Source organism: Pipistrellus kuhlii, unplaced genomic scaffold (genome assembly GCF_014108245.1).
Source record: "Pipistrellus kuhlii isolate mPipKuh1 unplaced genomic scaffold, mPipKuh1.p scaffold_m20_p_3, whole genome shotgun sequence".
NCBI lineage: Eukaryota > Metazoa > Chordata > Mammalia > Chiroptera > Vespertilionidae > Pipistrellus > Pipistrellus kuhlii.
In genome coordinates, this window is record NW_023425529.1 from 117,592,456 (window position 1) to 117,606,330 (window position 13,875).

The window sequence follows — 13,875 nt, forward strand, 5'->3', positions numbered from 1 at the left end:
GGAGAGTTCAAAACAAAACTTAGCTTGTCCCATTCTTTCTGTAACTGATGCCCTCAGAAGAAACATTCTCAAAGGTGAGTTCTTAACTCTTTATTATTCCCCTAATGAAGTCTATTCATTACTTGGTCTCATGTGGCATTTGCTTCTGTGAAGACTGTCACATGCAACTGCAGATGGTATCTTCGTTAATTGTGCAACTACGTATTTATCTTATTGCTGCATGGCAGATAGCTCTACAATGTAGTGGCTTAAAAGACACAGTAAATATTTATTATCTCACAGGTTTATGGGGCCTGAATTTTGAGAGAAACTTGGCAGAACAAGTCACACGTGGTTTCATAGCATCCTATGATAGCTATGGTCTCACCCACCTGAAGGTCTGACTAAGACTGGAAGTAGCCTCACAAATAAGCCTGGCAGGTTGAAGCTAATATTTGGCAAATATTATATATCCATTTCTCTCCACACAGGCCTCTCCCCAGGGCTGCTTGAGTATTCTCAAGGAATGAAAGCTGGCTCCCCTTGCCCAGAGAAAAAGCATTTCACAATTCAGGAAGTTTTAATGTCTTTAATCACATAGCTTCACAAACATTAGTGTCTTCTAACATATCCAATTGGCCATAGGTCCATCCCCAATTCAACATGGAAAGTGACCTTTATACAAAGGCCTGAAGGTGTGGATTATTGAGGACACTTGTGAAGCTGGCTTCCTTATCACTGCTTGCTATGGACCATCCATGTTCTATTTTCCGTGTCAAAAGAGATCAGCTTTGAAAGATAGCCCACCCAACAATGCGACCAATCTTCACATCCAATCATAAAAATTGTTTCATAGTCTATGCCAATTTTAATATCAAGAACAAGATACAGAAGCCAAAGGGAACTTTTAACTTAGTTGTGATATGAAATTTTTGGACTTGAACCCAAATTCTTTGCCCACCAGAGTTGAAGAATGAATCCATGGACAAAGAGTAGTATAGCAAAGGTGGAGATTTATTGAAGAACAAGTACAGACTCCCACATGTGGAGAGGGAAAGGGTCCCACAGAATGGACTCCCCATGTGGGAGGGGTGAAGGTTTCCACTGAGTTCCTTTTCCCTATGGCTTATAAAGGCTGCAGATCCTGGTGCCTGATACCCTCTCTGATTGGTCACTATTCCCTTGAACTGGTTACTATAGTAACTCCTGGGCTCAAAGGTTTAACTTCACATGGGACATGTGAAGTTCTCCCTGCTCCTTCCTTATTGTTTTCCTTTTCCTTTGGACTTTCTTCTTTTTCTGGATGAAGGGCTTTCTTCTCTTTATTTTGTAAATATAGACCATTTGCTGTTCCCAGCTCCCTCATTCTGTTGTAGCTTTTCAGCTTCCCTATTCTATGGAAATATACCTTCTGCTAATCTGCAGCTCTGTGCTTCTTCCATGGTCCTATTACCTTCCTAAAATTTCTAAATTTTCCTCCACCAGTCCTATTTTACCTCTAGAATTCCTATTTCAGTTGTTAATTGTGATTTTAAGAACTGAAGAAAATTGGTGTCACTAAAGTTTCACAGAAATATAAATTCCAGGAAGCTACTGCGACCCACAGAAATTGGAAAATCAAAGAAAAAGGGTGGGAATATAAAATATAGAAGAATAGAGGCGAGGCCAGTGGAGAAACTGAGAATGCTGAGAAGAGTACTGCCTAAGTAGGGCCTTTAAAGCTCAGGTGAGAATTAGAACTCTGATTTTATTTAATAGTTTTCTTGTGCTCTTATTTCTGGACCCATGATGGTATCCTGTGGCTGTGAGGAAAATAAATGGTAAAGTATTAAACTGCTGATTCTGGAACTCATTACCAGGTCTAAAAACTAATACTTATGAAAGATGCTAATGGAAGTTTGAAATGAAAGAAAAGGAAATAAAAAGGAACAAAACCTTTTTCCTTTAGCCATTGAATCCTCTTCTTCCATAGAATCCTTATACAGATCCTGACTACAAAGTAGCACACATTTTAGCAGTGTTCTAGCCCAGCATCATAAAAGAGGGTATCGAAAAATGGGTTTGTGAGTGAAAGATATTACATTAATACCTTGTATAGTTGTAGTATTTGTGATAATATTGGACACAGAATGAGTTTGTGCACAATTTATTTATGGGCAGCCATTTCAAAATGCCCCTTGATAACTTGTTTAAAATATTATGTAGTTACTAGAGGCCCAGTGTACAAAATTTGTGCATGGGGAAGGGCGGGTCCACTCAGCCCAGCCTGCACCCTCTCCAATCGGGTACCCTTGGGGGATATCTGACTGCCAGTTTAGGCCCAATCCTGGGTGTCAGGCCTAAATAGGCAATCTGACATCCCTCTCATAATCTGGGACAACTAGCTTTTGATTACTCACCTGCCTGCCTGATCACCCCTAACTGCCCCTCCTGCTGGCCTAGTAACCCCCAACTGCCCCCCAACAAGCATTGTTGTCCCCAAAAGGCCCTCCCATCGGCCTGGTCACCCCTCACTGACCCCCCTCTGCTGGCCTGATCACTCCTCATTCCCCCTCCCCCCATTGGCCTGGTCACCCCAAACTGCCAACCTGGTTGCCCATGCAGCCCGTTCAGTTGAGATAGTCACTAAGGCTTTTATATATATAGATGATCCAGATGATCCATACAATTGGCAACATCTGCCTTAGCAAGTCATATTAAACACAAAGAGTTATCACCATTTCAACAGCATCTTTTCATATACATAAAATGAGTTTCCTATGTCAAGAAATATAGCTTTTTTTTTTCATTTTGTAATTTATGCCACCTTACCTAGAATCAGTTGTCATAACAACAATATAATGTTAACAAATATTGGTGTGCAAATCCCACTGAATGTTTGTGACACTTTTCCATGTTTTGTCTTCTGTCACCACATATTTACCATAGAGACACCCACTGTCCTTCTCCAGGTGGCACCCCTCATTGCCTCCGCGTAGGTCATGGGGCCGAGGGCCTATGGAAATATCTTCATAGAATCACTCTGCAGACATTCCTCTCTTTGCTGCTCAGGTGGTGGCTGAAGCCTGGTTTGATACTATTCTGATATGGAACCCAGAGAAATCTCACTTTGCCCCATTCCATAAAAGAGGGTATCGAAAAATAGGTTTGTGAGTGAGAGATATTACATTAATACCTTGTATAGTTATTCATTTTAGAGCGAATTCCCACTTACAACTTGTATATTCAAGATATTCCAATTCTTCCTGCAATGACTTTTTATCCCTACTCTACAGGCTGCATATATGTTTCAATATATTTAGTTTTACAAACAGATGCCACAGATCCCTATTTTTTGCTTTATTTTTTTACTTATGCTTTCTTTCCTATTACATGTGTCTTTTGAACAATGAAACATTGCTTTCACCCTATCGACAATGTGAACATGGCCAGGTAGCGTAACCATTATTGAACCTCCATATCTCCATAACACACTGCAAATAATATTTCTGCCTCATTTGGGCTTTTAGGTAGACTAAATAAATAAATTTAAAAGTACCAGGTGAGCCAGAACAGGTTTGGCTCAGTGGATAGAGCATCAGCCTGCGGACTGAAAGGTCCCAGGTTTGATTCCGGTCAAGGGCATGTACCTTGGTTAGGGACACATTCCCAGTGGGGGTGTGCAGGAAGCAGCTAGTCGATGTTTCTCTCTCATCCATGTTTCTGACTTTCTGTCCCTCTCCCTTCCTTTCTGTAAAAAATCAATAAAATGTATTTAAAAAAAAAAAAAAAAAAAAGGACCAGGAGAGTCCTGGCCAGTGTTTCTCAGTGGGTTGAGCATCATCCTGTGCACCAAAAGTTTGCCAGTTTGATTCCCAGTCAGGGCATATGCCCAGATTGCAGCTTTAATCCCCTGTTGGGGTGTGTTCAGGGGGCAACTGATCAATATTTCTCTTTCTCTCCCTCTCCTGTCCTCTCTTTCCAAAGAATCAATAAAAACATATTTTTAAAAATTTCCTCACATTTATAATTGTATTGAATATCTAACTTCTTTTAAAAATAAAAATAAAAAGCACTAGGAGAGTACCTGGCACACAGTATAAATTATATGTTGTTGTTGTTTTGTTATTATCAGTACTATTGCAATAATAATTAGTATTGCTTTCATAAATATGGGTGGGGTGAACATATTTAGTAAATTACCAAATTCAAAAATTCATATTTTATATAATATATATAACTGCATTTTTAAATAGTTGAACAATTATATTATGAACTGACAAAAAAAGAAAAAGCAGTCAAGACAAGTTATACTGGATAAAACTTTGCAACTTAATTATCTACTTAATGTCTCAATTCTCCAATTTATTTCATCAATTAAGTTGTTACTCCAAATAATAATTATACTTTCTACACTTGTCTCATATCAAAGTATTTATTTAAATACTTTGATTTAAGAATATAAAAACAAAAGCATTACTTGAATTTAGCAAAGATAGCTATCTTTACAATGCTTAAGAAAGCCATATATTCCCCAATGATTAGTAAACAATGCCATGTTATATCTAAAACTATTTTTTTAAAGTCACATGGAGACTACTTTTGGTTATTAAATTTTGAATTAGGTAGAGTACATCATTTATACCACCCATGCATGTAATCATTCATTGATTTAATATGCACTGTAGGAAAGCCACCAAGTGAAATAAAGGGCTGATATTAGAATGTAAAATTGCATAAAAGATGAATGATAAGGAACTAACTATAACAGTATCTGCTTTTCCACACAGGGACTTAACTCAAATAGAAAACTCTATAAGCAGAATTCAAATACCCTACAAAATTGAAGGGTTATGTGACATATATTTTTAATTTAAAATATGCAGTTGTGAGAGAAACAAACCATTTAAGAACACTGAAGTGCTCTAAAGTGCTTTTCAAATATGAGGAGTCTGTATATTTAAAACTGTATTGTTGAGTGTAACTGCTTTTCTACAATGATAATGTAATTTGAATTTCATAGATAGAGATTTATACTTTAATCCCTACCTCCCACCCCAAATCACATACACACTTACAAACTAATAGAATCACTGGAGAAATGGAAGTAATAGAAACTTCTTTTCTCACAACAAATTTTGCAGTTAAAACTCAGCCTGATTCTCCATGGTTTTGATAAGATTTAGTACATTTTATTACTTTTGTTTTGGAGGGCTCATATGTGGAGCATTGAACTACCCATTAAAATAGTTTGCAGCCCTGGCCAGTGTGACTCAGTTTGTGGGGTGTCATCCTTTGTACCAAAATGTTGCCGATTTGATTCCCGGGCAAGGCACATGCCTGGGTTGCAGGCTTAATCCCTCGTAGGGGGCTGGCAGGAGGCATCTGATGGAAATTTCACTCTCAAACCCATGTTTCTCTCTCTTCTTTTCCTTTTCTCTCTCTCAAAAAATTAATAAAAATATCTTTTAAAAGACTTTGCAAAGAACAAGGTTAAGAAGATGACAGGAAGAGGGGATCTGTAGTGACCCAGAGAAGTGTAGATGAGGTCATTCTGAGAGCTTTAATAACAACTTGTTTGGAGAGAGGAACAATAGTAGGATTCATATAAGGATTCCAAAGGGAAATGCAGTTTATACTGCCAAGAGTTTCTAATGTGAAAGAAATAACAGATGAGGAGCTATAAAGCCAGTTTTCTCATGAAACAATTGAGACCAGTAAGGTTATGATTTATCTTAAAAGCACGCAGCTAATGAATGACAGAGAAAGACTTAGAGCTCACTTTCTCACTCTAGAATGTGTGATCATTTTCTGCTTGAAGGCCAGAGATTATCTGGTTGAGGATTGAGAAATGCTATAGTTCATTGCATTCTATCTCCTACCAGGAGGCATTTACTTCAATATGGCATGAATCACAGGGTGAATTAAAAACAGTCAGCATTAGGACTAAGACCGGATAAGAAGACACAGAGTACATCCTTCCAAATATACAGCCATACACTTACTTATTAGGCACCATAAGAAAATAAGCAAGATATTTTATGTCTTCACAATACGTTGTAGTATATTTAGAAATTATACTAATATTTAACATACTTGAGGCCCGGGTGCATGAAAATTCATGCACCAGAGGGAGGAGTCCCTCAGCCCAGCCTGCCCCATCTCACAGTTTGGGAGCCCTCATGGGGGGAGGCAACAAGGCGATCAAGTGAAAGTGACACCCTGTCACACCTCTGCTGCTACAACTGCCAGCAGTGCAAGCCTCAGCCAACCCTGGTTACCTGAGCCTAGGTTGGCCCTGAGGGGCTAGAGGACTGAGGGGACTGGGTGCCACCATCTTGTGGCTGTGGGAGCTGCTATCTTTGAAGGCATGGAAGTCAGTTAATATATTCTCTCCTTATTTGGCTGTGGGTACAGCCATCTTTGAGGGAGGGGCAGGAAATTAGCATATTCCCTCCTATTGGCTGTGGTTGCTGCTATCTTTGCAATGGCATGAGGGTCAATTAGCATATTCTCTCCTTATTAGTTAGGATTGATATTTTACATCTGAGTTCCAGTTTTAACAAGAACCAAGTAGCAGATGTTCTGTGACATCTTGTTATTTTGTAGTTGTATGAATGTTTTTGGGCTTTCCTTGGAAAAATAAAACATTGTTTGATGTTTTAACTTCTTAATGCACAATCTTTTGGATCTGTCTACCAGAATTTAGAAAGTAACATTTTGCCAGCTGCATTGTGTCAACTTTCAGGGAAATTCTACTTCTGCCTATACACACGGCTCTATTAATACCAGTAAGGTGGGAAGTAGAATATAGTCAAAAGGATCATTAAGCTATTTATATCACAATTTGAGATAATGAATTCATTATTACTTAGAGTAAAGAGGAATATTTTAGGGAAGTAAGATTGCATTTCCTGTACTGTCTTTTAAACATATGTGGAAGACATATTGGATTAAAATTCTCATAATATCAGATAGACTTTCTGAAATATCATAGTAAAAATTGCAAATAACTTTACGAGTATATAAGCATTTGGAGAAGTGAGCCAGCCACTAGTCATAACTAGTCTTTATTTGAGTAGTGTCAAGACCTAGCAGATTTTATAGGAATGTATCTTTTGATAACTGCATATTAGAAAGCCTGCATTTACCTTAGAAGATACCTACCTTTATGAATACATATTTGAAAAATAAATGCATTATAAAATTAATTAATTTATTTAAAAACAGTAATAAATACTAGATGGAAAACATTGTTATAAATGATGTAAGATAATTAAGTTGGTAAATGTCAAAGCTCTCTATAAGATTTCTTTCAACTTCCAGGAGCCTAGTTTTCTTTTTCATAGTACCCACTTCTGTTTGTTTTATTGCCTTTAGAGAGAAAAAAAAAATTCTTTTACACAAAGCATGAAAAATCTTTGACTAATAACAAGAAAAAATATTATATATTTTAACAAGTCAATAGTTTATTGGCACAGAAACTCTCATTTTTTTTCTGACTCTAATAAAATGTAAATAACAGAATTAAAAGCAAGTTTATAGACATGCATAATATAATTGCATAACAGATCCTATACTAATTGAATACTCTATGTTATTTCCTTTTATTATTCTTTTACAGATCCTAGATGTGAATATACTTGGGAATTAATCATAATCCATCAAAGCCAATTTTTACCAATGATTGATTTAGAGAAGGATATAGAGCTGTTTGCTATACTTGTCTTATCCTTGGAAGTGGAGTTCTTGGGGTGCTGCAAGAAAAATAATTTTCTGAGGCACCCATGGGAGAATAAGACTTCATGGAGAGCTTTATTGATGATGTAAAATTAAGGGGGTTCTTGCTTAACATCCTGTCTCTGTCTGTTCTTCCATGGAAACCCGCTTCCCCTTCTCCCCCCATCTCATCTTCAGCAAGGCCTGAATTAAGAATTAAGGCCACTGCCCAGAATTTCTGTTTCATATAAAGTACAATCCAGTCTAGTATCTGGCTAGCTTAGCTTGTGTTCCCATCGGAAGTCCATTGCCTTTGTTGTCTGCACAGCTATGGGTCATTCTACTGTTAAAGGCCACGTGGCTATGGAGAGAGAGCAGGAGAGAGCATGGGCGAGAGTGGGTCATGGAGCAAGCAAGAACAAGTGGGAACAAGAGCATGAACAAGGAGGAGGGAACTCTTTGTCTAGAGACTTTAACTATCCAAAATGTGGAGTGTTCTGATAGGGGCCACGCTAGCCAATCCCCTGTTCCCTGGACTAAACTAGCAGAAAAGCATCTTCCCTATGTCACCCCAACTTCAGTGAGCATGAGCCCATCTCTCCGTATGACCTTCACCCCAGTGATCTACAGGGAATGTACTGGTTGTTCTCTGAGGAGCGTGATGTTATAGCTTCCTGGGGAAGCCAAACAGATACATGTTTATAATGTCTGCCCTCCCCTTTGCACTCTTCCTATTATTAATAAACTAGCTAATTATTATGAAATTACCTAGAGCTAAAGTATTCATAATGAAAAATAAGGCCACAAGCTTTAGAATCAAAGTCAAATGAGGAAGACTGAAACAAATCTGTGTATTTGAGTAACTGAAGAAAATCTTGGTCTACCTGCTTCCAGGTATTTTAATAAATGCAGAATATACTTTTTATGGTTTGATCTAGGCATAATCTGGATAAAATATCATATCTTATATATATGTTGGCAAGGGATCCAATTATATTCAAGAGGCTCTAGTTTCATTGAACCAAAATAAAGACCAAACATCAACTTAAATGAACTATAAACTACTACAGACATCCCATTTCCCTCCCCCCTCTAATCCCCTACACTACACTCCTGCCCCACCTACAGTTCTTTACCACACTATTGTCTGTGTCCATGGGTTATGCAAATATACATATAAGTTCTTTGGTTAATCACTCCTGCACTTCCCCAGCCCCACTTTCCCTCTGAGATTCATCAGTCTGCTCCATGACTTTGGATGTATTTTGTTCATTAGATTCCTCATATAAATGAGATCATGTGATAATTGTCTTTCTCTGTCTGGCTTATTTTGCTTAGCATAATACTGTCCAAGTCCCTCCATGTTGTCTCAAAGGGTAAGAGATCCTTCTTTTTTACTGCTGCATAGTATTCCATTGTGTAAATGTACCACATCTTTTTTATCCACTCATCTACGGTTCTGCACATGGGTTGTTTCCAGATCTTAGTGTAAATAATGCCGCTATTATATGTGCCCTGACTGGAGATCAAACCTGCAACTTTGGTTTATAAGTGCTATGTCCTAACCAACTGAACTAACCAGCCAGGGCCTACTCCTGTACTTATTAAAAAGAAAAAGAGAGAGAATTAGAATTAGTTGTGATATTTCTTAAAATGAAAAATGTACTCCAAATATTTTTTTGAATTATGGTAATTATTATTATTAACCATAAGTGAAATTATGAATATGCATTTCTTATGCAAAAAATAATCTTTCTTATAAAAGTGTAGAAGTTTCCTCCTTGCTCATGAATAAAAGACTCTGTTCTTTTCAAATTTATATAGATCAGTAGACCTCAAGTTTTGACTTCACAATACCTTTATAGTTTTAAAAGTCACTGAAGACTTCAATTACATTTGTTCATGTGTGTTATATTTACATATATATATATATCGATATATATATCGATATATATATCAATATATATCAATATATATATCGATATATATATATATATATATATATAGAGAGAGAGAGAGAGAGAGAGAGAGAGAGAGAGAGAGAGAGAGAGAGAGGCTGGTGCACAAAATTTGTGCATGCACTGGGGTTGGGGTGATCTTCAGACCAACCTATACCCTCTCCAACCTGGGACCCCTCAAGGGATGTCTGACTGCTGGTTTGGGCCTAAACTGGCAGTCAAACATCCCTCTCACAATCCTGGACTGCTGGCTTCCAATCGCTCATCAGGCTGCCTACCTGATTGCCCCTAACAGCTTCTGCCTGCCAGCCTGATCACCTCCTAACCTCTCCCCTGCCAGCCTGATTGCCCCCAACTACCCTCCCCTGCAAGCCTAGTCACCCCTAACTGCCCTCCCCTGCAGGCCTGGTCCCCCCTAACTTCCCTCCCCTGCAAGCCTGGTCACCTCCAACTGCCCTTCCCTGCCAGCCTAGTCATTTCCAACTGCCCTCCCCTGCAGACCTGAGTTGCCCCCATCTGCCCTCCCTTGCTGGCCTGATTGCCCACAACTTCCCTCCTCTGTTAGCCATCTTGTGATGGCTAACAGAGGAGGGAATCACTAGTTTTATAACTTCTTAATACTTAAAGATATCCCCATGGGGGTGGCCATCTTGTGCAAGGGTATACCAGCCAATTTGCATATTACCTCTTTATTTTATAGGACATCTGGCTTAATGGAGGAAAACCACACTTTTTAATATCTACTTCTTTAATAATACTGCCTAGATAAAATGTCTTGGTAGTTGTATACAATAAGAACCCTTTCTCAAATAGGAATAGTTGAGAAAAGGCTTTTCATACAAGTGTGGATATTCTCCGATATTATTCCAAAACTCAACAAGCAATATTTTCTAAAAATAAAAATATTGTTGCAATGTGAAATCTGAAACTATGTGAACTTATTGAACTTTTTTACATTCAAATCTATTTGTTTGTCTTACCCACTGAATGGGTATTTTACCATGAATTTGTAACATTATGTGTCGCTCATTTGGGAACTATTTACTCACTTTCCAGATATTTTTAGTTTTGACACTTCCCATTATAGAACATAAAAATAAGTTTTATATTAAAATTCATCAGAGATATCTTTAAGTATTAAGAAGTTGTAAAACTAGTGATTTCAGATGAAGCATTTTCAAAATTCTAATATCACTAGAAAGTTTGAATTTTATCATGAGTTAAAAATGTACTGAACTGTTTTCCTTAAAATGCAAGAAGAATCAATTATATTATTTAAAAATAAATTCTGCTAAATTACCAAATCTGGCCTAGGCTCACATTCCTCGGGTGGGGTGTAGAATTTAAGAATTCAGTGACTACTAGTGCAGTTTTGTGTCATTGTTATTATATGTAATCAATTATCACCACTACTATTTTGCACCATCACTGGAAATATCATTACAAGTAACAAAAGCAATTAGTATGAATGTGCTTTTAGTCTTATGGACCCACTGAAATGGGTCTTACTCCCACAGAAGTCAACAAACTGCCCTTAGAAAATTACTGTAAAGCACGCTATAAATGCAGTAATATAAATTGTTGCATTTATATTATTGCTTAATAGCCTTATTCATAATAGCAACTTAGAATATTAAATTTAACTAATAAACATTGTTAATTAAGTGCTGGCCCTTAATAACATTTTCTAGAGAATAGAAAAATTTCTTTAAGAATAAGAGAAATTAAAAGACTTGTTTCAAATTATTTTATTTTATTACATTTCTAGAACAATACACTTCTAGAACAATAAGTTATTTCAGGATTAAACTTTTAATTTACAACAAATTCTAACTTTTAATTTCAATCCTATTATATATGTTCAATTGTATGTCTTGAAACACAGCAAATATTTTATTTCTTTGCTTCTTTCTTCTAAGGAAATAGAACAATATAAAATAAACATTTATAAAATGGAATGTCAGCAAAAATGATACATACTTTAGACATAACTAAAATTGGTTTATATAACTTCAGTATTACTTTGCTGCAAAACAAAAGCCTTCACATATGTCATAGATATTGATAAGCTAAATATAGAAATATTTAAAGTCTTCTTGAATTGCTGAAAATTGCTTTCTTGAAGCTGAAAATTCTAGCATGCACAGTACATTCTTTAGTACAATTGAAAAGGATGGCTGACAATAAAAATTTGATTATCAATTTTAGAATACAACTCTGTAGTCATAATATATAATTAGTTATCAATGAAAAAATACTTGGAAATGTACATTAAGTTTCAGATTCTAATTAATGTTGTTTATTGATTTTAAACTTTATGCACATATAAAAGTTTTTATGGATTTGCTTTTAAAAAGAAAACAATTCTCAAAAGTGATTTAGAGGAATATTTGCAAGTAAAATTCTTTTATTTATTTTTGTCTATAATAGTACCAATTAAAGTGGTATTTTCTGTTAAATATTCATAAGTGGTGAATCTCTGAATGATATTGAGAAATAGGCAAATGACAGACTGATCTTATACAACTATGCAATTAGTATAATTTACTCTTACTTCTTTATAATTTCAATTAGTCCTCAAATTTTTTATGAGAAATTTCTTTGTTCTTTTATATAGAAATGAAATAAAAATAATAAAAGTATTTTATATGAAATTATAAAATATAACAATAGTCAATTAAATGCACATGTAATTTTAAATGCTACTAGGAAATAATAAAAATAGTAATCCAGCATATTCTTCTTACTACTTTTACTTTTCAATCTAGATATTGCTATACCCTGAGAAGATCTATATATTCTCTAGAACAGGTGGGGATCCAGAATTTGGTGATACTAAATTATATACTAACTGAATGTTTAACAGAATGGCTGTCCTGGCAAGGCTTTCAACTGCATGTTTTTTCTATGCTTTTTTTTTTTTTTTTAAGTATTAAAAACATGATTTTATACAATCTATACCAATAAAATGCTAACTAGACCAGACTTCTTCCAGACATCCTTCCTGACAAAGCTGGGGACATGGCCAGCCTGCAACCTGGCCCCAGGCCCTCACCCAGGCCACCCTGTCCCCAGTGGGGACCCCTGCCTTGATCGGGGGCATGGCCAGCCTGCCAAATGCCCCAGACCCCTTTCCCAGGCTGGCCCTTCTCCTCAGCAGGACCCTTCACCCCAGTTTGGAGGATGGCCAGACTGCACACCCCACAGCCTCTGCCCTGGCAGCCCTGTCCCCTAGCCGGCTCTCCTCACCTCAATCCGGACCCCCTTCAGGGCAGGCCAGCTAGCACCCACCTGTGCACCAGGCCTCTATCCTATATGATAAAAGGGTAATATGCAAATTGACCCTAACAGCAGTATGAGCAGAATAACTGCTGGTCCAGTCATTATGAGGCACACTGACCATCTCTTGGTATCCTCCCCCAACCAGCAGGCTCAGATCACCTGAGGTCCACCCACTGTGCGGGGAAACCGGGAATTGGCCCTGATTGCAGGCCAGGTGTAGGGACTGTACCTGCACTGGGCCTCTAGCCAATATATAACTGGATTTTTATAATCATTCGATGTGGTACAGTACAAATACGCTATGGTTTGTTTGTTACGAACAGATAGTCAGCAGTTATGGCCAATGCATGTAACTTCTAAGTACTGTAGTCTCTGGCAGCGCTGCACACATGGCAACCGTGGCAGCAGTGGGGGCGGGGCTGGCTGCCAGCAGCCGGAGGAAGGAAAGCTCTATGGGTCCGATTTCAGGCCAGGCCTAGGGGCCATGGAATGCGAGGGGTCCTGGAATGAGAGAGGGTACAGGCCGGGCTGAGGGGACCCCTCCTCCCAAGGGCATAAATTTTTGTGCAATGTGCCTCTAATATTAAATAAAAATATTAATAGTTTTCAAACATTAAACATTTGTTGCAGAGCATATACAGGAAGTTTTGAAACAGAAACTTTTGGAAGTTGGAAACTCAGAGCAGCACCTTTGTCTCATCAGGTTCAACCTACATTTTTTCCCCTGCCAGTATATGCACTTAACTAATATGATAGATTTAGCAATCCACATTAAAGTCAATGTCATGCCACTTGTACCATTATATAAATATAGTTTATAATATCAATAGTGGGTCCTAGAGGAAATATTACTTCCGAGAATCACTTAGCATTTTATGAAAATTGACAAATATCAGAATACTGAAATGACCCATTATTGTAACTGGGTATTTAACTAGATTTTATTTAGAACTTTTAT